The sequence below is a fragment of the Bos indicus genome, chromosome 14 (assembly GCF_029378745.1).
Source record: "Bos indicus isolate NIAB-ARS_2022 breed Sahiwal x Tharparkar chromosome 14, NIAB-ARS_B.indTharparkar_mat_pri_1.0, whole genome shotgun sequence".
Taxonomy (NCBI): Eukaryota; Metazoa; Chordata; class Mammalia; order Artiodactyla; family Bovidae; genus Bos; species Bos indicus.
In genome coordinates, this window is record NC_091773.1 from 12,525,770 (window position 1) to 12,546,170 (window position 20,401).

The 20,401-nt window shown below is 51.1% G+C and overlaps 1 non-coding gene across 45 annotated transcripts in view; it reads right to left on the bottom strand.

Annotated features, from left to right (window-relative positions):
• The window catches only part of LOC109568581 (uncharacterized), a 252,126-nt gene that overhangs the window by 62,019 nt on the left and 169,706 nt on the right, over positions 1–20,401 (bottom strand). For 41 of the 45 annotated variants that reach the window (XR_011570534.1, XR_011570532.1, XR_011570526.1 and 38 more), the window contains 2 exons: positions 19,784–19,866; positions 1,014–16,046 (listed from right to left, as the gene is read on the bottom strand). This is a non-coding gene — a transcript (uncharacterized protein). The remainder of the gene's footprint in view (positions 1–1,013; positions 16,047–19,783; positions 19,867–20,401) is intronic. The other 4 variants (XR_011570519.1, XR_011570508.1, XR_011570492.1 and 1 more) reach the window with 3 other exon arrangements.

Sequence of the window (20,401 nt, forward strand, 5' to 3'; positions counted from 1 at the left end):
CTCTCTCTCTCTCACACACACACACATACACGGTTTCTGAATCTCTTAACTTCAGATGGAGAGCGCAGTAGACCAATTCTCTCTGTCCGTATGTGCCCTCTTGGTGTTCATGCCCAGTCTCAAGGCTTAAATAACATGACTCCTAAATAGGCACCCAAATATATATCCCTTTACTCCATGTCCTACCCCATGTTCTCAGGGTTCTCCAGATAAACAGGCAAAGAAATAACGGGAGAGAATTGACAGATTTCAGTTCAGTCACTTGATCGTGTCCGACTCTTTGTGACTCCATGAACCATAGCATGCCAGGCCTCCCTGTCCATCACCAACCCCCAGAGCTTACTCAAACTCATGTCCATTGAGTTAGTGATGCCATCCAACCATTTCTCCCTCTGTTGTCCCCTTCTCCTCCTGCCTTCAATCTTTCCCAGCATCAGTGCCTCTTCAAATGAGTCAGTTCTTCATATCAGGTGGCCAAAGTATTAGAGTTTCAGCTTCAGCATCAGTCCTTCCAGTGAATACTCAGGACTGATCTCCTTTAGGATGGACTGGTTGGATCTCCTTTAGACATTTTAAGGAATTGGCTTAAACATTCATTGTGGAGGCTGGCAAATCCAAAATCTGCAGGGTGGGCAAGCAGGATGGAGACCCAGGGAAGAGGACATGCTGCAGCTCAAGTCTAAAGGCTGTCTGGAGGCCGAATCCCCACTTCTTTGGAGGTTTTCGGTCTTTTTCCCTTGGGGCCGTCACTGATTAGATGTGGCCTACCCACATCAGGGAGGGTAATCTGCTTCCCTCAGAGTCTATTGATATAGATGTTAATGCCATCCAAAAGACACCTTCACAGTGATATCTAAACTGATCAAACGGCTGGATACCTAGTTAAGCTGATGTGAAATTAACCTTCACACTGCAGATTCATACACCCAGCTGCTCCCTGAATATCTCCACCTTTATGTCTAATGTCCGACTAATATCTCAAGCATGAATCCATCCCTACCCACCACACTCACCCACTGATCCTCCTTATGAATAAATGGAAACTTCATTCTCTACTTGTTCAAGGGAAAATCTTGCGATCACCCTTTATCTGATACCCTGCATCCAATCCACCGGCAAATTCCATCTTCATGATACAGTCATAACTGATCCCTTCTCACAGCATCCTCTGTGACCACAGTCACCATCATCCCGCCCCTGGATTTCTGCAGTAGCCTCTTAACTGGTTCATCTGCTTCTGTCTTTGTCATTTTCAGTCCATTGCCAGCACAGAAACTAGAAGGATTTAGTTAAAACACAAGTCAGATCTGCTCTGAAGCCTCCAACGGCCCTATCTTGATAGAGCAAAAGCCAACATCCGTTCTATGACCTCCTCAGAACTATTTCATCTTTGAGTCTTTCCTGATCTTTGTGGCTGGACCACATTTCTCCCCAGGGCGGGGGTGGGGGCCTGCCCAGCTCTCGGTATCCTGCTAGGTCATTTCCTGAAGCCCAGCCAGCACCCACCAGGGCCTCAGAAGCCAAGTAATGACCATTAGGGCATTATCTTGAGGACCATACTGGGAGGCTGCCCGGGGAGCCGAAGGATATTAACTAAAATAGAGGAGGGTGCAAGCTGGGGTGTGCATCTTTGAAAGGCCTCCTAAGGCAGCTGGCGTGGATTATTCTCTGAATCATGTTGTAAAAGAAGAATTAGGTGGCATCCAGGTAAGAGGTGGGGGTGGTGGTGCCGGGTGAGAACTCATGCAGGTGCGCGGCATCTTCTAAGAGCACGCTGCCAAGGGCTACTGTTTCACACATCTGCAGCCATGGCCGGAGAAAGCCAAAGAACAAAGACAGAAAGAAGATGTGGTATCTGACCGTGGCCAGGAGGAAGAAAGCCTCCCGATGGGCCAGAGCGGGGGCGGGGCATGGTGCCAAGTGGGCGGCGGGGCCAAGGAACTCATTCTCCCTCCCCACCATCCTGAGTCCCTCTCCCTCTGAGCCCTTGTCTGAAGACTCTGGGGGAGGGACAGAGCAACTGCCATCCTTCGTCCTCTAGAACTTGGGCAGACTTCCGAGGGCCTGCCTAGATACTGCAGGTGTTTCATCAGCTAGGCCAGGTTCCAGGTCCTTGTGGGGCCTTCCGCCACTGCACCCAGGGAGACTCTCAGTGAGTGGGACATGGCCTGCTCCAGAGCTTGTTCTTCTAAACAATAAAGGAGTTTGCCCCCGACAAGGCAACTGATGGGAACTGTTCATGAATACATGGAAATGATCCTGAAAGGGGCTGAACTAGGACTGAGCAGGAAGGCAGAGCTGATGAGAGGGTGTCTTGATTACTAACAGGGTCCTGTAATTCCAGAGACTACCACCCTCGAGCCCATGAATTGGGCTGCAGCCCCTCTTAGCAGGTACCACCACTGGTAATTCTCTGATTTCTTTCCCAGGCTCCAGTTTATCACCAGCATATTCCCCATGATCACAGGCCCTCCTTGTAGCATCTTCATGCCCAGGGGAGCACAAGGTGTGTGGAAAGTGCTGAATAAGTAAGTGTTGAGCAATAATGCTGCTCAAGTCTGCATGGGGAGAAGACAGGAAGGAGACTCCTGGAGAGCCCTGGAGCTCAAAGGAAACTTCTTCCATGGTGCGTGCTATGTCATGTCTGACTCTTTGCAACCCCCTGGACTGTAGCCTGCCAGGCTTCTCTGTCCATGGGATCCTCCAGGCAAGAATACTGGAGTGGGTTGCCATGCCCTCCTCCAGGGGATCTTCCCGGCCCAGGGATCAAATCCACGTTTCCTGCGTCTCCTGCATTGGCAGATGGATTCTTTATATACCCCTGAGCTACCTGGAAAACCCCCATCAGAGATTCTAGTGCCAGAGTCTGGGTGCGTTCAGCAGTCACCGAAAGTTAATGAATATGCAATCAGTATGGAGTAAGCACTCAGTAAACACCACTGGATGACTGATGGACCCATCAATTAGCAGGATGACTGAGCACAGTGAAAACACTCCAAGTTATATAGCTGTCACCTTCCCGTTTATGGTCAACAGGGATTTTCAGACGGACACCGAAGAACCCTGACCACACTGTGCACCTCTGGGCAGCCTCTCACTCCTCCATCCAGAGGGCATGGGGGCAGTGGCAGGGTTCCTCTGAGTGCCAGGGGCTGAGATGTCATGGTGGAGGAGGATGGGGAGAAGCTACCTTGGGAACAGAGTACAGGGTGCTCTCCCCTCCATGAGCCATCCTTATTTCATCTAATTAGAAAAAGACAGAGGGCCAGGTACCATGATCACCTGTTCAGCTTGAAGGAACTAAGCTCGGAGATATTCAGGGATTGCTCAGTGTCCTGTAGTGGGTAAAGGAGAGTGTCAGCTTCAAAACCAAGTCTTCCTACTCCATGTGGATGAACCTCTTCTCCTTGACTGCACCAAGCACACGGGATGCAGGACAGCGGGTACCTCCCTGATGACAGAGAGGGCAGGACCGCCACATGGAGGTAAATAAAGCAGGAGGAACAAATCTCACCTGCCTGTCCCAACGTGCAGGCAGAAACACATGAAATTCCCAGTGCTGCCTTCTGGAAGTCATCTGTATGCACCCGCATTTTCATTTTCACATCGTGCACATACGAGATGATGTGCTTTGCTTGCATCACTCAGCATGTTATTTCAAGGATCTAAAAATGCTCAGGTGGCATCTAGTCAACCAATTTTATTTTGCATCTGATATGAACCAGGCACCCTGCCGGGCAGTCAAGAAAAAAGTGGTGAGCAAAATGGGCACTGTCCCCATGAAATGAGTTGGGGAAACAGACATTAATTTGATAATCAGGTAATTAAATGATTACAAAGCATGGCAAGTCATATAAAGGGAAAGTGTAGAGTCCTAAGACAGCCTGTAATGGGAACTTCAAGAATGATCATTTTAAAGATCTCATAATATTATGCTAGGTAGATAATCATAGTGGATTTAACCATTCTCAATTTAATCATTTGGTTTCCACTTTTTATTGCCCTAAACTGAAGTTACCTGAGGTATATGGAAGTGAGATATCATGATGTCTATAATTTATTTTAAAATATATTAGAAAAAGATGAAGTAAATAAAACAAATGTTTATAATTGTTAAATAGGTAAATGGGTGTTCATTATACTATTCTCTCTACTTTCCTGGATGTCTGAAATTTTCTATAATCCAAAGTAAAAAAAAAAAAAAAAATCATGGTTTAATGGACATTTTCACAAATGAGTGCTTTTTTTTTTTTCTTTCTTTGGATTATCCCCTTAGGATAAAACTGAGAAAAGAGGTAATAGAACGAAAATACACAGACACCGTCAAGGCCATTTGTGCACACTGCTAAGGAAACCCACTCCTGCGTTCTGCCAACTGCCACAGCAGCATAAATGTGTACCTGCTCTCCTCTGGCCTCATCACAGCAAAGGATGCTGATGTTTAAATTGTTTCCTCATTTAATTAGTGTAAATAGGCAAGGTCCCCTGTACTTCACATTCTTTGTGTTTTCCTCTAAGCATCTGAACTGCCTCTTATAGCCCCAGCAAGCTGCTCCCAGGAGGCGGCAGAGTACAGAAAGGGAGAGGATGGGGACGGGGGACCCCACTGGAATGCTGGCCCCACAGCTGTTCAGCTGGGTAAATGTTTGGACAAACGCTTCATGTTCTAGACTCTTACAGCTCTGAAGGTCAGAAATCCAGACGTCTTCAAGTGCTAGTTGAAAGTGATGTTTGCTCAGTTGTGTCCAGCTCTTTGCGACGCCATGGACTATACAGTCCATAGAATTCTTCAGGTCAGAATACTGGAGGTGGGTAGCCTTTCCCTTCTCCAGGGGATCTTCCTGACCCAGGAATCGAACCCAGGTCTCCCACATTGCAGCCGGATTCTTTTCCAGCTGAGCCACAAGGGAAGCTCAAGAATACTGGAGTGGGTAGCCTATCCCTTCTCCAGCGGATCTTCCCAACCCAGGAATCAAACCAGGGTCTCCTGCATTGCAGGCAGATTCTTTACCAACTGAGCTCCTGGAGACCCCAGGAGGCAAAACACGTTCCCTACCTCTTCCACGACTAGAGGCTGTGGGCATTCCTCAGCTCCTGGCAGAATCACTCCAATACCTGCTTCCACGATCACAATACCTTGTCCTTTTGTGTTGTCAAATCTCTCTCTCACAAAGACATTTGTGATAACAATGGGTTCACCCAGGCAATCCAAGATAGTCTTTCCATCTCAAGATCCTTCACCACACTGCCAAGTCCCCTTGGCCATGGAAAGTGACAATCATCTGGGAGGGGGCTCTAGGATGCGGATATCTTTGGGGGGCTGTTACTGAACCAACCACATGCGTGGACTTGTCTTTCTCCTGCAGCATGTGTCACGCATCATCATGTTCCCAGCACACCGCATGGTGCCTGCCATACAGTGAGTGCCCAGGAAATGCAGATGGAGGGAAGGCTGGGAAGAAAAAGGGAGGGTCCAGGGAAGGAACACAATCCTACTGACCCCACATCATCCCTGAGTCCCAAGTGCAAGCAGGATAAAGTTCCACTAGGAGATCCGCATCTATGAGGAACAGCATCTTCAAGGAACAAAGTGTAAGGTGTTGGCATCTTACTGGAAGAAGGAAGTCCCTGATGGGTAACATTTGTTCCCCTGTCTCCATGTGTTCCCACAGCAGGCCAGCAAGCAACAGGTGTCTCTTATCCTGCCCACTTCCTGGGAACCCAGGCAGGGCTGGAGTAGCCAGCAGACTTACTGCTGTATGCTCATGAAGGCACTTTTCCCACAAGAAACAAACTCAGGGGATGCGTGCATGCTCAGTCATGTCCAGCTCTTTGCGACACTATGGACTGTAGCCCACCAGGCTCCTCTGTCCATGGGATTCTCCAGGCAAGAATACTGGAGTGTGTTGTCCTGCCCTTCGCCAGGGGATCTGTCTGATCCAGGGATCAAACCTGCATTTCTTCTATCTCCTGCACTGGCAGGTGGGTTCTTTACCCCAAAACCAACCCAGAGAAGCCTCAAATATTGTCTCCTTGCCACAAATGCTTTTGTTGTCCCTCCGCTCACCCCCAAGAGATACTAAGAATGGCTCCTTTTCAGAGAAAAGACGACCACAATGATAGTTACTGCTAACACCAGGGCAATGCAAACATCATCTCTATTCTATTCAACAAATCAGGCAAAATAAACATTCCTACGTCCATCTTACAGGTGGAGAAACAGAGGCACGGGGCAGAAGTAACTTACTCCAAATCACCAGCTGAGATAAGCAGAAAGAAGAAGTCTATCAAGTTCTAAGGCTGGGCTCTTTCCACTCCGACACAAATCTGCCAAGAATGAGGGTCAAACTGCAAGCACGGAGTCACAGGCGTTGTCTGTAGATGGTGCTGGGTGTGACAGTCAGTCATTCCAGCCTCCACTCCAGAGTTGAGTGAGCTGAAGCCCCAGCCCTGGCTGAACCAGGTGAGGGCGTCCCCACTCACACAGTCCCACTTCAAACACACAAGTCTACTCCACGTGTGCTTGGCGCTGTGGCACTGGGGATGCTGAGTTAAATAAAGGAGTTGCCATTGCTCCTTTCAAAGGGCCAGGTGGACATGCACAAAGATAAACCAGAACAGTGTAGGAAGTACCACCTGGGCTAAAACAGAGCCCTAGAGGCCTGGTGGACCTAAGCAGAGAGGCAGCAACTCTAGCCAGAGGACAGGAAAGCCTCGTGGAGAAGGGGGCTCTGCAGCCGGGTATGGTAGGATAAATAGGAGTTTTTCTGGGAGGAAGAGAAGGCTCGTTCTGGCAGGGGAAAGAGCATCCTCTTTATAAACCTCTAGTTCACTTGAAAAAGTAAATAAATACCTGGGTTGATGTTTGGCACAGAGTAAGTGCAGAGAGGAGGCAGGGAGGGGAGAGAGGGGGTGTCTCTGGTTTCTATCTCCCCCATTCAAGGCTCCGCACTTTGCTTTTATCAGGCCAAAGTTGGGGCAAAAGAGGTGCAGACTCACAGCTCAGCAGAGGCACAGAGGTGGGCCTGCAAAGCAGATGGCTGCCCAGCCTTCCAAATCCAGCCACCCAGCCATCACCCTCAGCCGTGTCTTTGGCCTGGGACAGCAGCGTGGACGGGGGCCCAAGGAGAGTGAGCAGAAAACAGTGTTCTTAAGAACCAGCCTCCAGGTTGGAGGTCAGAGACTGAATTTGGCATTTTTTTATTCCTTGGGGCTCTGCCCTGGGTGAAGCAGGGCAAGGCAGGAGGAGAAAGAGCTCCAAACCTATAAGGAGGATCCACTTGCTTAGAGGCCATTTTTGAAGTCAGAGCCCCGACTGAGTTTCCATCCTCCAGGCTGGAGATATATCTGGCAAGGCCCCAGTCTGCATGCTGTGGTCAATCAATGGCTGAAGGGCCTCATTCCCCCAAGACAGGGACATTTCAGAAGCTCCTTTTCCAAAGGTCCCCAGAGTTACAAGAGGAATCTTCTGTTATGTTCTATCCTAGATATGGGGGGAGGCTGGCCTAGAGGGAAATTTGAGGGATACTGGTGTCTCTCTGCACCCCTGGGAAGAAGAGGGCTCTGCTTTTCTGCCCTGCAGCTTCTTTCCTCCCAGCCTCTAATCCTCACAAGAACACAGAGTTTGGTCTTATTAAACCCCTCTGACACATGAGAGAGCCGTAGCACAGAGCAGGGGAGGGGTCGCTAGCTTTGAGGTTAACGCCGCATCGCGCCTGTGCAAGGTGCAGGCCAGAATCGCTCCCCTGGCCTCCCCACTCCAACAACAAAACCCAGGAAACAGGTTGATAAGCTCCCTGGCAGTCTCTGAGTCATTTTAAAGTTATTTGTGCTGCTTTTTTTTGCAGCTTTTGTCTTCCACAAATGCACTCGGCCGGGCAGGCGGCCCTGGAGGGCATCAAAGGCCCCGCTGGCCGCAGACACAAGAGTACAGCGCTGCCAAGGCATCTCCCCTGCCAGCTACCCACCACCCGCCATGCAGCCTGGGAGAGTCACAAAGAGGAGGTGCCCGGTCTTACAACCGTTCCAGGTGTGACTTCACCCTCAGCCGTGAGCTCTGTTCCAAACCGGTCCAGGTCTGCCAAGCCCAGGTGGGGTGGGCAGGGGCTGAAGTCCAAGCTGCGTCTGGACCAGTGATGGTAGGAAGATCGCTGGCAACTCGATAGGCCTGGGGAACTGGACCGCTGCCCGTGATGAAAGAGGGCAAAATAGGTTAGTGGCGAGGGCACTGCCACAAATCCACAGCGAAGAGACCCTTGCTACTGCAACCCAGTGTTCATTTACTGAACACCTGCTCCAGGCCTGGCCTTGGAGCTGGGCAGAGGGAAATGTCCACTTGTTGACATTCCCCTGGAATGAATGACACGGCCCTGGCCTGAGGAGTAGACAAGCTGAGGGCGGCCACGTGGAAAGCCCTTAAACGTGAGAAATGGGACCACAGAGGAAGCGGGGTTTGTTCATTCACTCAGTGACCGCCAACAGAGGCCCACCTTGCAGCAGGTGCCGGGAGATGCTTTCAAATTTACAAAGAGCAGAGGACCCCTGATTGTCCCCTGGGTGTTTAACAGGAATAATAGGGGCGGGAGCCTGGGAGTGCAAGGGGTAGGCCGCGCTGGACTCGCCCACAGTCTCCTGCTCTTCCTGGGCTCCGACACTTGCATCCTCCCCAGTGACCATCACCACCGAGTCACAACGTGCCCCAGCAACTAGCAGGCACACCTCCACGACGGGCTAACGACAGGACGGCTTTCCTCCTCCCTGGACATCTGTGAACTAGGATGTTCTGTTCTTCCGCCTTAGAGAGGAGACTAAGGCACAAGGCAGGTGAGTCCCACGGCTGGGGACGGCAGAGAGAGGCACTCAACGCAGGTCCGGAGCCAAGGCCTGTGGTCCGCTCCCCGCCCCCGTCCTGCCTTTCCTTAGAGAGCTCGGAACCCGGCCAGGCTGCTCCTGTTCCTCTGTGGGGCCCAGGGGGCCCGGGATGGGGTTGAGAGTCTCACTACGGAGGAGGCCTGGGAACTGGACCCAGAGCCCATCCGGCCGCCCCGGATGAAGGCGCGAACATCCGGGCATTTCCTGTTCCCGAGCGCGGGGGCCTGGGCCCGGCCAGCTCCAGGGAGCCAGCTAGGCGGGAAGGGGCTGCCAGGGCCCTGGCACCAGCCCCGGGCCGTGTGCACTCGGCCAGCTCCGTTGGCTGCCCATCAAGGTTTCAAAGGGGTGGGTGAAGCGAGCCGGGGGGCCGGGCTGGCCGGGTCTGCCTGAAACCGAGACTGGAGAACAAAAGGAGGCCGTTGTGGGCTGGTTGGGCGGGAGCCCTGGCGGGAAGGAGGGCGGGAACCGGGAGGCCCCAAGGTGCGGGCGGCCGGGGCGGTAGGCAGGATCCAGTCATGGCTTCTGCGCACAGGAATCCGGGCCCAGGAAAGGCACCTTGGCAGGTGGCGGCGGCCAGCTTCAAGGCCACATGCTGCATCTGTCAGGGATCTGTAGGACTTGGGGGCTGTGCCTTGCAGAGAATTCATCCGTCTGTCCCCTAGGCCAATGTGCCCACCCAGCCACCAGGAGCCAGACACTTGTGTCGCTGAACGCCAGCCATGAGCCAGAACAACAGGAGCCCTGCTTTGGCTGGTTTGTGCAGGTGCAATCCCAGGGTCTCTCCAAGATGAGAGGGCAGAAGCCACAGAAGTCTGGGACCTGACAGACACCTGGACGCCCCTCTTGACTACATCACCAGCTGTGATCTTGGACAAGTGACTGACCCCCAAGCCTTAGTACTGGGCACACAATAAGTGCTCAATAAACGTCCCAGGGTGGGAGTACATCAGCACATTGGAAGGTGGGAGTAAGCCCTCAATGCAGGACTCCTCTCCCCAACAAAACGCTCTTCTAACTGCATTTTGCCAGCTCCCAGGAAACCACCACCATGGGGGCCTAGACAGCCTGGCACATTCTAAGAACCCAGTCATGGGAAGCTGCAGTCCTTGTTGCAGGAGAATACAATGGGGGGTGGGGGGTTGCAGTCACTACAGAGACAACAGGCAGCTTGTCCTCAGGCACACAGGCCAAGCAGGAACCTCCGACTCACAGTCCCAGTGTTTAGCCAGTTCCAAAGATACAGCCACACCTGGCCCCCACCTCTGAGGTCCTGATGTTCTTCCTGGAGCTGATGATCAAGCATAAATGGAACTGGGGGTACCACACACATCAGCGTGTGGTTAAGGGTCCCAACAGGTGACCTTCAGGAGAGCATGAGGGATCAGAGGAAGCATAGATAGAGAGACCAGGAGGAGGCAGGAGGGGAAAGGAGCTCAGAGCACACACAGGCCCAGGAGGCAGAAGGGTCTCAGATTCCATCCCAAGCTCTGCCATCCCTTCCATGGGATGTGGGCAGTCCCATCCCCCCTTCCCCCAGAGTGTCTTCTTGATTGGTAAGTGAAGGGCCTGGAGCAGGGGACCTACAAGGTCCTTCCACATCACAGATTCATGAGGCTGGACCAGAGGGCGGCAGGGATGCTATAAAGAGGAGGCTGGTGCCAGAGCTTTTCCTGCGGAAGGACCAGCAGAGCATCTGCAGCTCTGGGTGCAGACCCAGCCCCGGCAGGAGGTACACCAGTGTTCTCACCCCACTGGCCGGCCCTGGCACATCAGTCTCAGCAGACAGGCATGTGGCACGTGGAGAGGAAGGGGCAGGCACTGGAGGCTGAGACCTGCCCGATTTCTGCCCCCATGTCCACAGTAATCGGCACTTGGGGAAAGACATATCACCTCTGGGGGCCCTGGCTTCTCGGGGGTAACATGAGGGTAAATACCTGCCTCCAGAGACTATATGGGACAACACAAATTGTTGTTGAGTCGCTCAGTTGTATCTGACTCTTGCAACCCTGTGGACCATAACCAAACAGGCTTCTCGGTCTATGGGATTTTCCTGGCAAGAATACTGGAGGGGGTTGCCATTTCCTCCTCCAGGGGATCTTCCCGACCCAGGGATTGAACCTGCATCTCTGTGTCTCCGGCATTGCAGGCAGATTGTTTACTGCTGAGCCACTGGGGAAACCCTGACACCACATGTGGTAGAGCCTAAACAAAAAGCAACTCAGGGAAACGTTCATTCCTTTTCTCTCTACTTGACTTTACTGGGGTGCAACGCCCCTGGATAGAAAACCCATGTCTTCCTTAATGTCTCCTAATGCTAAACAGTGAATTAGAAGGCTGCTTTTTTAGGGCAAGACCTGGCTCCCAGTTTCTGCTGCGGTGTTGTTTTGTCTACCTGTAAGGCACTGCGTAAGTTACCTAAGCTCTTTTGGCCTCAGGTACCTCACCTGTAAAATGGGGCTATTAACAATCCTTCATTCACAGGGTGTAGAAGATTCATGGCGAGGTCAAGTATGAGAAAGTACTTATCAAGGCAGAAGCCCTCTTGTCAGAAGAAGTGGCCTCGGAACCAACCTCACTCGTGGTTCTAGAAGGAAGGAAGTCATACTGAGACTCTGGATGAACTGAAATCGCTCCTGATGTCTAATCCAAGGCCGGCAGTGTGTCAGTGCAGGTTCTTGCCAGAACTGCAGCAAACACTCGCTGACGTGGCACAAAACAGGCTGGGAATGGCACGAAGTGGGCCACTTGGAGGGGCCTGGAGTGCTGCCCTGCCAGAGGGGGACCTCTCTTCCTCTGGGGCTGAACGGGCCTAATGCCGAGCTCTCGGGCACCCTGCCAGTGCTCCTTCTGTGCACGCTACCCAGGTCTCCTGCCATCTCCCCAGGGTGACGTTAGGTGCTGGTCAGATTATCACCTGCTTGTCAGGTAGTTGAGAGAGGGAGGTACAGAGAGGGCTAGAGACAGCTCTTCAGAGAAGGTGCCAGCCCCAGCAGCTGGCCCCCGGGGCCCGGAACGCCCAGGGCCCAACGGCAAGCATCCTGCTTCCTCTCCCGACCCGCTGAGCAAACACACAAGGATGGCAGGTGCCTGGGGCAGCTGGCCAAGCAGGGCCTATGCCCGCTGTTCCCTCCGCCTCCCGCCCAGCCAGCGCCAGCCTGAGCCAAGGCCCGTGACCTCCCTGGCGCCTGCCCCGCTCTCACTCTCCGAGCTGGCAGGCAGGAGGATGGGCGAGCCAATGCCTAGATGGGGGGCTCCTCGGGGCAGCCCCTAGGTGGGGTGGAAACAGCACACAAACAGCGTTCTATACTGTTCTATGTGCTATGCTTGGGTGCTCAGTTGTGTGCAACTCTTGGTGACCCCACAGACTGTAGCCCACTAGGCTTCTCTGTCCATGGGATTCTCCAGGCAGGAATACTGGAGTGGGTTGCCATGCCCTCCTCCAGGGGATCTTTCCAACCCAGGGATCAAACCCTGCACTACAGGAGGATCCTTTACCATATGAGGCACCAGGGAAGCCCATACTGTTCTATACTATACATTTAAAGGTGCTGATGTGAAGCGCAGAAAAATGACAATGCCTTCATGGGAAACTTACCAAGGCACTTCCATGATACCCGCTGACCAATGAGATCTCAACCCTGAGGGCCCTAGAAGGGGTGTCAGGTAACCTGATCAGAATGTAGCACCTTGGGCAAGCCACGCCCCTTCTCCAGGTGAGGTTTCCTGTTCCAAGTGATGAAGGGACTGGCCTGGATGACAGCTAAGGTCCCTGCAGAGTGCGATGGCATTTAAAAGAGGCTGTCGTGAAGTCAGGCAGCCCTTGTTCAATCGCTCAATGTGTCCGACTCTGCAGACCCCATGGACTGTAGCACGCCAGGCTTGCCTGTCCTTCACTATCTCCCTGGACTTTGGTAAAAGCTCACTCTGCCACCTTCTTAGCTGTGTGCCCCTGGTCATTCATTTGATGTCTCTGAGTTTCTTCATCTTAAAATAGGAAAGGCAATTCCTCCCTGCAGAGTCTTGTGAAAAATCAAACCAGAATGGTTAAAAAGGGCCTGCTGGGAAGCAAGTGCCCAAAATATGGGGACAGCCACTTCTCTAACTCATCCATGGTAGGTTCTTAAACTAATATCTGTGTCAAATCATGTTCCCCCTGAGGAATAAAACAGGAATTCCCCGGGGTCTGGGGCCCAAAGAACCCAGCAGATCAGCTGAGGCTTACCCTTTAGCTTTTGCAAACTAAGACCATGGCTACCCTATTTCCCAACACACACACACACACACACACACACACACACACACACACACACACACACCCCCTCTTTCTCTCTCCCCTTACTCTATGCATATCCACTAATGGCACCTCTGCTCCTATAGGAAACCAAGTGAATAGGGAAATGGCAGTGATCCCAGTCTATTAGAGATGCTCTGTGTAGAGGGAACAGCAAGTGCTTGTCATGTTCACAGAGAGGATACCTGATTTATCCTCATCAGATCAGTCAATCAGTCAATCATACATCAGATGTATCAGTTAATGCATATGGTACTGGACAACCCCTGCCCTTACAGAATTCAGCTCATCTAACAGTCATTAAAGACTTCCCATTCTATCTATCACCGAAGATTACCACATAGCAATATAGCCTCAGTGGCATAAGCACTAAGTGTCCATGCTCCTGGGTGGTCAGGGCAGCAGCTCTGACGATCTTGGCTGGGCTCACTCAGGGGGTTGGGAGCTGACTGGTTGTCAGCTGGTCTAAGCTGGTCTTAATTAGGATGATGAAAGCACCTTGGTTACGTTCTATATGTGTCTCTCATCCTTCTCCTGGAACCAGAAGGCCAGTCTGGAAATGTCCTTCCCGTGGTGATGACAGAGTCCAGTAGCACAAATGGAAATGCTTTTCAAAGCTCTCCTTGCAGTGTACCTGTTAACACTTCACTGGACAAAACCAGTCACATGATGGAGTCCAGCATCAGAAATACAGGGAACGGGTTATGAGTTGGACCACTCATGAAGTCAGTTCACTGCACTGCTTATTAGAGAGAGAAGGCAGGGTGCATATAGTTAAATAAAGCTACTAAGCTAAGGGGGAGTCCCTGGTGGCTCAGTGGTAAAGAATCCACCTACCAATGTAGGAGACGTGGGTTCCATCCCTGAGTCGAGAAGATATCCTGGAGGACGAAAATAGCAACCCACTCCAGTATTCTTGCCTGGAGGATCCCATGGACAGAGGAGCCTGGCAGGCTATAGTCCATAGGGTTGCAAAAAGAGTCAGACATGACGTAGCAAGTAAACAACAGCTGAGCTAAGCAATCCGGTCAGGATTGGAACCCAGTGCTAAGTCCTACGCCACTGCCACTAGAGCACAGGCAAAGAGGAGAGGTAGTGACAGCTGGGAGCGCTGCCCAAGAAGGGACCTGCAGGCTGAGAACACACACAGGTTCTGGTCACTGAATGTTCTCCTTCCCCCAATACCTGATGAGCGCAAATAGCTGTGAGTCAAACAGTTGGAATCAACCAGCAGCCCTACTTGAGCACGTGGGTAAGAAGGAAGCAGTTCCAGAGAAAGGAATGCAGTCTTCCCTGCATTTCCAAGCTCCATAAATCTAGGCTCAAGGGCAAGCAAAGGCTCCATGTTCCTTGATCCACCTCCTCCCATCTCCACCCCACCACGCCCTGGTTTTACTGGAGATGAGAAGAGGGGCAGCGAACCCCACTTTGCAAGGGGTCTGTGGCTCTCCTGCCTCTGCTGGGTTGAGACTAGAAAGAAAAGGGCAGATGGGGATCCCAGCTGATGCCCAGCACCTGATCCGGTGGTGCTGGGTTGGGGCCCAGGAGATAGCATTTTCCATCAACTCCAGCACAGGGATTCTTCAGCTCACATTTTGACCCCCTTCTCCCCAAGACGGGTGAAGAAATGCAGCTGTCCAATCACTCCACATCTCACTGAGATGTTATGTGCTCCAAGCCCTAAAGCATTCACATTCTAGTGAGAAACAGACATAAATAAACCCATGTGCAAGCGTGTACGCAAACACACACCCTCCCAGGCGTACAAAGAAAGAGGGAAAGCTGTGATGACGGTGCTCGCAAGCACACACATTTCATACGGCAGGTGGCATTTTAAACCTGGGCTCACATTATCACATCTAAGCCTCGCGGTAACTGTGAGGTGGGGCTATTTTTAGCGCCATTTTTCAGGTGAGAAAAATAAAGACACAGAGAAGTTCAAGCGTCCAAAGGCCCCGAGCTGGTAAACGTGGAGTCAGCAGGGCCAGCCCAGGTCTGACCCCAGGGCTGCAGAGGCGGGGAAGCATTAACTCTGCCTGGTGGTGCTGCCTGCCACCAGAAACTCCAGCCTGTCCTTCAACGCCATTAAACACAGGAGAATAAAGTTCTTGAACTTGGCGTGTAGCCCCAGCGCCTTAGAGCAAAACTGTGGTCATGAACTACTTCTGTAATACTTTTTCAGTGGGAAACGGCTTCATCACATTATGTGTCATGTTCTGCCCACCTCCTCGCACCAGCTTCCTCCACCCTTTCTGGGAAGTCATCATCCAAAGAGGGGGTGCCATGAGGAAGGTGATTACACCTGGGCCCGCTGTGTGTGCACCCAGGCGAGGAACACAGCTTTATCAATAGACGTGCTGGGACCAAAATCTCCCCTCTGGCAAACACGGAACTGAAGGCGCCTCAGAGAGGCCTCAGAGAGCCAGACCAAGGCCTAGCCCCGTATTTGAACTTTAGTCTCATCTGCTCTAGATCCAGAGCTCTCGGCTGTTCTAAAATGTGATTCACGTGCTCGTGTCGAGGGGCTGGGAGATTTGATGAAAACATCCAGACGTACGCTGAAAAGTGTGATGACCATGGTTTCCTGGAGGGAGAGAAACTTCCTGCGTGGTTATTAAAAGCAATGAAGAGGGAGGGGCAGGACTGGGAATAGGAAGTCTTCAGCTTCTCAGCAGAGCGGGCGTTCTGGAGCCAAGAAGATGCTGTGCTCTGGAGGGCACATTCCAAGACAGGGTCGGGCTGCCTGTAGCTGTCGATGCGTAGGGCCCCGTGGAGTTCCCCGGGGCCAGGCGCTGGCTAAAGCTCCAGGAGCGGACGCGGCTTCTGAGGACGGGGACGGGCTTCAAGCCAGCCTCTGGCAGGACGGGCTCTTTGGCGGGCTTCCCTAGGATGGAATAGGGAAAGATATTTCGCCTCCTTACTTCGTGTTTCCTCACCTTGGGAAAAAAGGGAAGAAAGAAAAAAAATATGGACCTCCCTATCCCAACAGAGGATAAGAACTCACAAATGGAAAATCCACAGACCAGAAATGAAATTCTAAAGAGAACATCATTGTTTCCCATTCAGGCTGGTGCGGATACTTGTCGTGGGCGCTACTATGGTCGGCCTGGTGTGGGAACGGTAGTGTTTAGGAGCGGGGCCGGGTCAGGGGTTGTCCCTGTGGAAGAAGAGATTCCAGCCTGGGGGCAAGGAGTCCTGGGGCATAAGTCCTTGGTACCCAGTGGGGTTCAGTGGGATTGCGACCCTGGACTTGAGCATTTCACGTGGGACACATCTGTGAAGTGGGAATCATTTTGCTGCTTGCACCAGCCTCACATCCCTGTGAAGGGCTAAAGATAGCAACAACCAGCCAACTACAGGAGCAATGTTAATGATGTTGACCCAAGGGACACAGAATCATTTCTCCCTCTGAGTGTGTGTGTTAGTTGCTCAGTCGTGTCCGACTCTTTGCGACCCCCTGGACTGTAGCCCACGAGGCTCCTCTGTCCATGGAATTACAGGCAAGAATACTGGAATGGCCACCCCTTTCTGATGAGTGGGACAAAATGGTGGCTGTAAAGGGAGGTACACAGCAGGATGCGGCTGCAAAGTTCTCAAGACAAACTACCTAGGCGGGAAATTGTGCTCTACTGCTGTGTGACCTCGGGCAGGTCACTCAATCTCTCTGTGCCCTAGTTTCGTCATCCATAAAATGGAGATACTAATAGTCCAACCTCAGTGCACTGTGTAAAGATTTAATGACCTGAGGATTAATGATGATCGATACGTGGTCAATATGTGTCAGTGATTATTATAAAATTGATGACAGTCATACATAGTAAAATATTACTCATCAATGTTCAGGTCATCTTTGAACTCAGTAGCAGCTGCTCCTACAAGCAGAGTAGTTGTTGCCAGGAGGGGGAGATACAAATACTTCATGTTTCAAGATCTTAGAGGCATCCATTTTAAGATGATACAAAAGGAATCCATGGAATACTCATTTAAGGGGTATTTTAATGAGCAACTGCAGACCTGACAGGAGAGACAGACCTTCAGGGTTCTGTTGCTTTCCTCTGTCATTCTGGAACCCCATTGACCAGGTAGTAAGCAAGGGTGGCGGGTGTCATTATGTCTCCAGCAGTGCAGGAGGTGCTGGGGGAGGACAGGGGAGAAAGGTCCTTCGAAAGCACGTACCATCCAAGGGGGAGATGCACCTGGTGCCTCATGCATCTCAGTGGGGGTTCCTCAAGGGGAGCAAGGCTGAGAGGGCACGGGAGCAGGGCCCAGAGGGCTGGTGGATCCATGGGACGTGGGGCTGGGAATGCTTGGGCTTGCTAGGGGATAAGAGCAGGCTGCAAATGCACAGAGCAGGACCTGGGAGGCCAGGCTGCAGAGGCACGCTTCTGTCCTAAGGACTTGAATTGTAGACCTCAGGGTCAGCGAGAACAGGAAAACCACACATGCCTTCACTGGGAAGGGACAGATGCAAGCCAAGCTGGGCTTCTGGGAGATGCCATGGGCAGTGCGGAGGGTGGGTGGGAAGACAGCGGCTGGGAGGAGGCAAGGCCTGGAGTTGGGGGCTACTGCAGCCTCTCAGTGACATCAGGACCTGACCCCCATGTTGTGATGATAAAATCCACTGAGGGGTGACAAGTGGACGGTAGCGGAGACAAACTGCACATCACTTGATTCAGGAGAGCTGGAAGCTGGGCTGGGACTGGGCGCAAGGGGCACACTAGGACCTGAGGGTCTGCTGACGAGGAGCAAACATTCTGGAAGCCAGAAAAGAGCCTAAAACGTGTGTTCCCAACACTGTGACTCTGTATTAGTTTTCTACAGCTGCCTGTGTGAATCAGAACAAATCTAGCAGTTTAAAATAAGATTTGGGAGCAACCTAAGTGTCCATCAACAGATGAATGGATAAAGATGTGATACACACACACACACACACACACACACACACACACACACAGGAATATTACTCAGCCGTGAAAAAGAATGAAATTTAGCCATGTGCAACATGAACCCAGAAGGCATTATGCTTAGTGAAAGAGATCAGAAAAGAGAAATACAAATACTGTATGTTTTCACTTACGTGTGGAACCCGAAAAAATAATATAACAAAACAGAAACAGACTCACAGAAACAGAGAACAAACTACTGTTTATCAATGGGGAAACGACTGGGGGAGGAGCAAGACAGGGGAAGAAGTTTAAGAGGCACAAACTACTAGGAATAAAAAACTAAGATAGAGGATCTGATGTACAGCACAGGGAATGTAGTTTTTATTTCACAACAACTTTATATGGTGTATGATCTATAAAATACTGAATCACCATATCATGCGCCTGACACTAATATTGTACTGTAAGTCCACTATACTTCCCCAAAATAAAGTTTTTGGTCAAATTCAGTTTGTAGGGCTAAGGCCCCATTACTTTGCTGGAAGTTGACTGGAGGCCACTCCTAGCAACTAGAGGCCACCACTCTCTTTGCAGGCGGGTCCCTACTTCCAGTGCTTTCCAGGTGCCGCTAGTGGTAAAGAACACGCCTGCCAGTGCAGGACACGTAAAAGATGCAGGTTCCATCAGTGGGTTGGATAGATTCCCTGGAGCAGGAAATGGCAACCCACTCCAGTACTCTTGCCTGGAGAATCCCACTGACAGAGGAACCTGGGAGGCTACAGTCCATGGGGGTCACAAAGAGTCAGACACAACTGAAGTGACTTGGCATACATGTACCCCACTTGTAAGTCAGCAGCAGTACAGCAAAGCCTTCTCACACTTGGAGTCTCTCTGACTCTTCTTTGGACGTATCTCTGTGATTCCATTCAGAGATAGTTCTCTGCACAATACAGGATAGCCCCGCTGTACTGGCCCATTGATTACTAACATTAATTACATGTGCAAAGTCACTTGTGCCATGTGAAGTACCACACTCACAGGCATAACACCCAGGGTTAGAATAGGGAGCTCTTCTGCCTACCAGGCTTCTTTGCTTCTCAATAGGAAACTGGTAAGCATCATACAATAAACTATAAGGTATGGTAAGCATGATCACAGATGATAGTCCTCGGTTCTGAGGAATCCTGGAGAGGAGGCACTTTGCCACCTTGATGATCAGGAAGTAGGGGAATATCAGGGCATGCTGGGCTTCTCCAGTGGCTCAGTGGTAAAGAATCTACCTGCCAATGCAGGAGACTCGAGCTCGATCTCTGGTTCAGGAAGAGTTCCTGGAGAAGAAAATGGCAACCCACTCCAGTATTCCTGCCTGGGAAATCCCATGGACAGAGCAGCCTGGTGGGCTACAGTCCATGGGGTCACAAAAGAGTCAGGTGTGACTGAGCAACTAAACAACAGGAAAGGATTCCCGGAAGAAAAATGAGATTACCTAATGGAATCTATAGATGAACAGGAGCAAAGGGAAGTGTCACCCCCAGACTTAATTAGCCTGTGGATTATTAGAATACCATATTTACAAGAGGCCAGAAGCTAAACTGCAAGGAAACACCCTGGGTCGGAGATGTGGACAGTGTCGCAGGAGCCAGCCCCTCTGCAGGTTAAGAGATGCTGTCCCTCTCCCCACTCCTGGTCAGGAGACTCTGCCTTTCTAAGAACCATCCAGAAGTAACACAGTTACCTTCATGGAAACTCCACTCCATGAAGGAAAGGATTTAAGTAAGTCTGCACTGCAGGTGCTGCTCTGGACAGAGGTCTGTGATACTGGAAATACAAATGATATGCAGATCAGTGTGCAGGACAAATTTCCAATTTCCCAAAGGAAAGAAGAAAGTGATCACTTGTGAGAATGCAGGGCCTTGGGGAAGTCAATCGTCAACTATTCAAAATTTTTGCAAAATGGTTTTTAAACCTTTGGTAGCCTGAAAATGGCCATGGCAGGATTTCCCCACAGAAATCAACAAACCTACAATTCACGGCTTTTATTCCTTCCTGAGCGGTCAAACGGTGCACCACTGGGTTTGAATAAATCCCCAAACTGATAACAGGGATTATCTCAGGAAGAGGTGGGATAGGTTTCATGGTGGTGTTGGTTACTTTCCCTTCCTTATATTATTACTTTTAAAAAGTAGTGCAATTAAAGCGATTATTAATTTTTTAAATTACTTTCCCAGATATTAAAAATAATGAATGCAAAACAAACTGCAGTGTGCTAGAACCCCCTTTTCAAGGCTCTCTGCCTGGGATGCGGCTTCAGCATCCTGAACACCATATCTGCTTCCAGCTGGTCCAGGCAGAT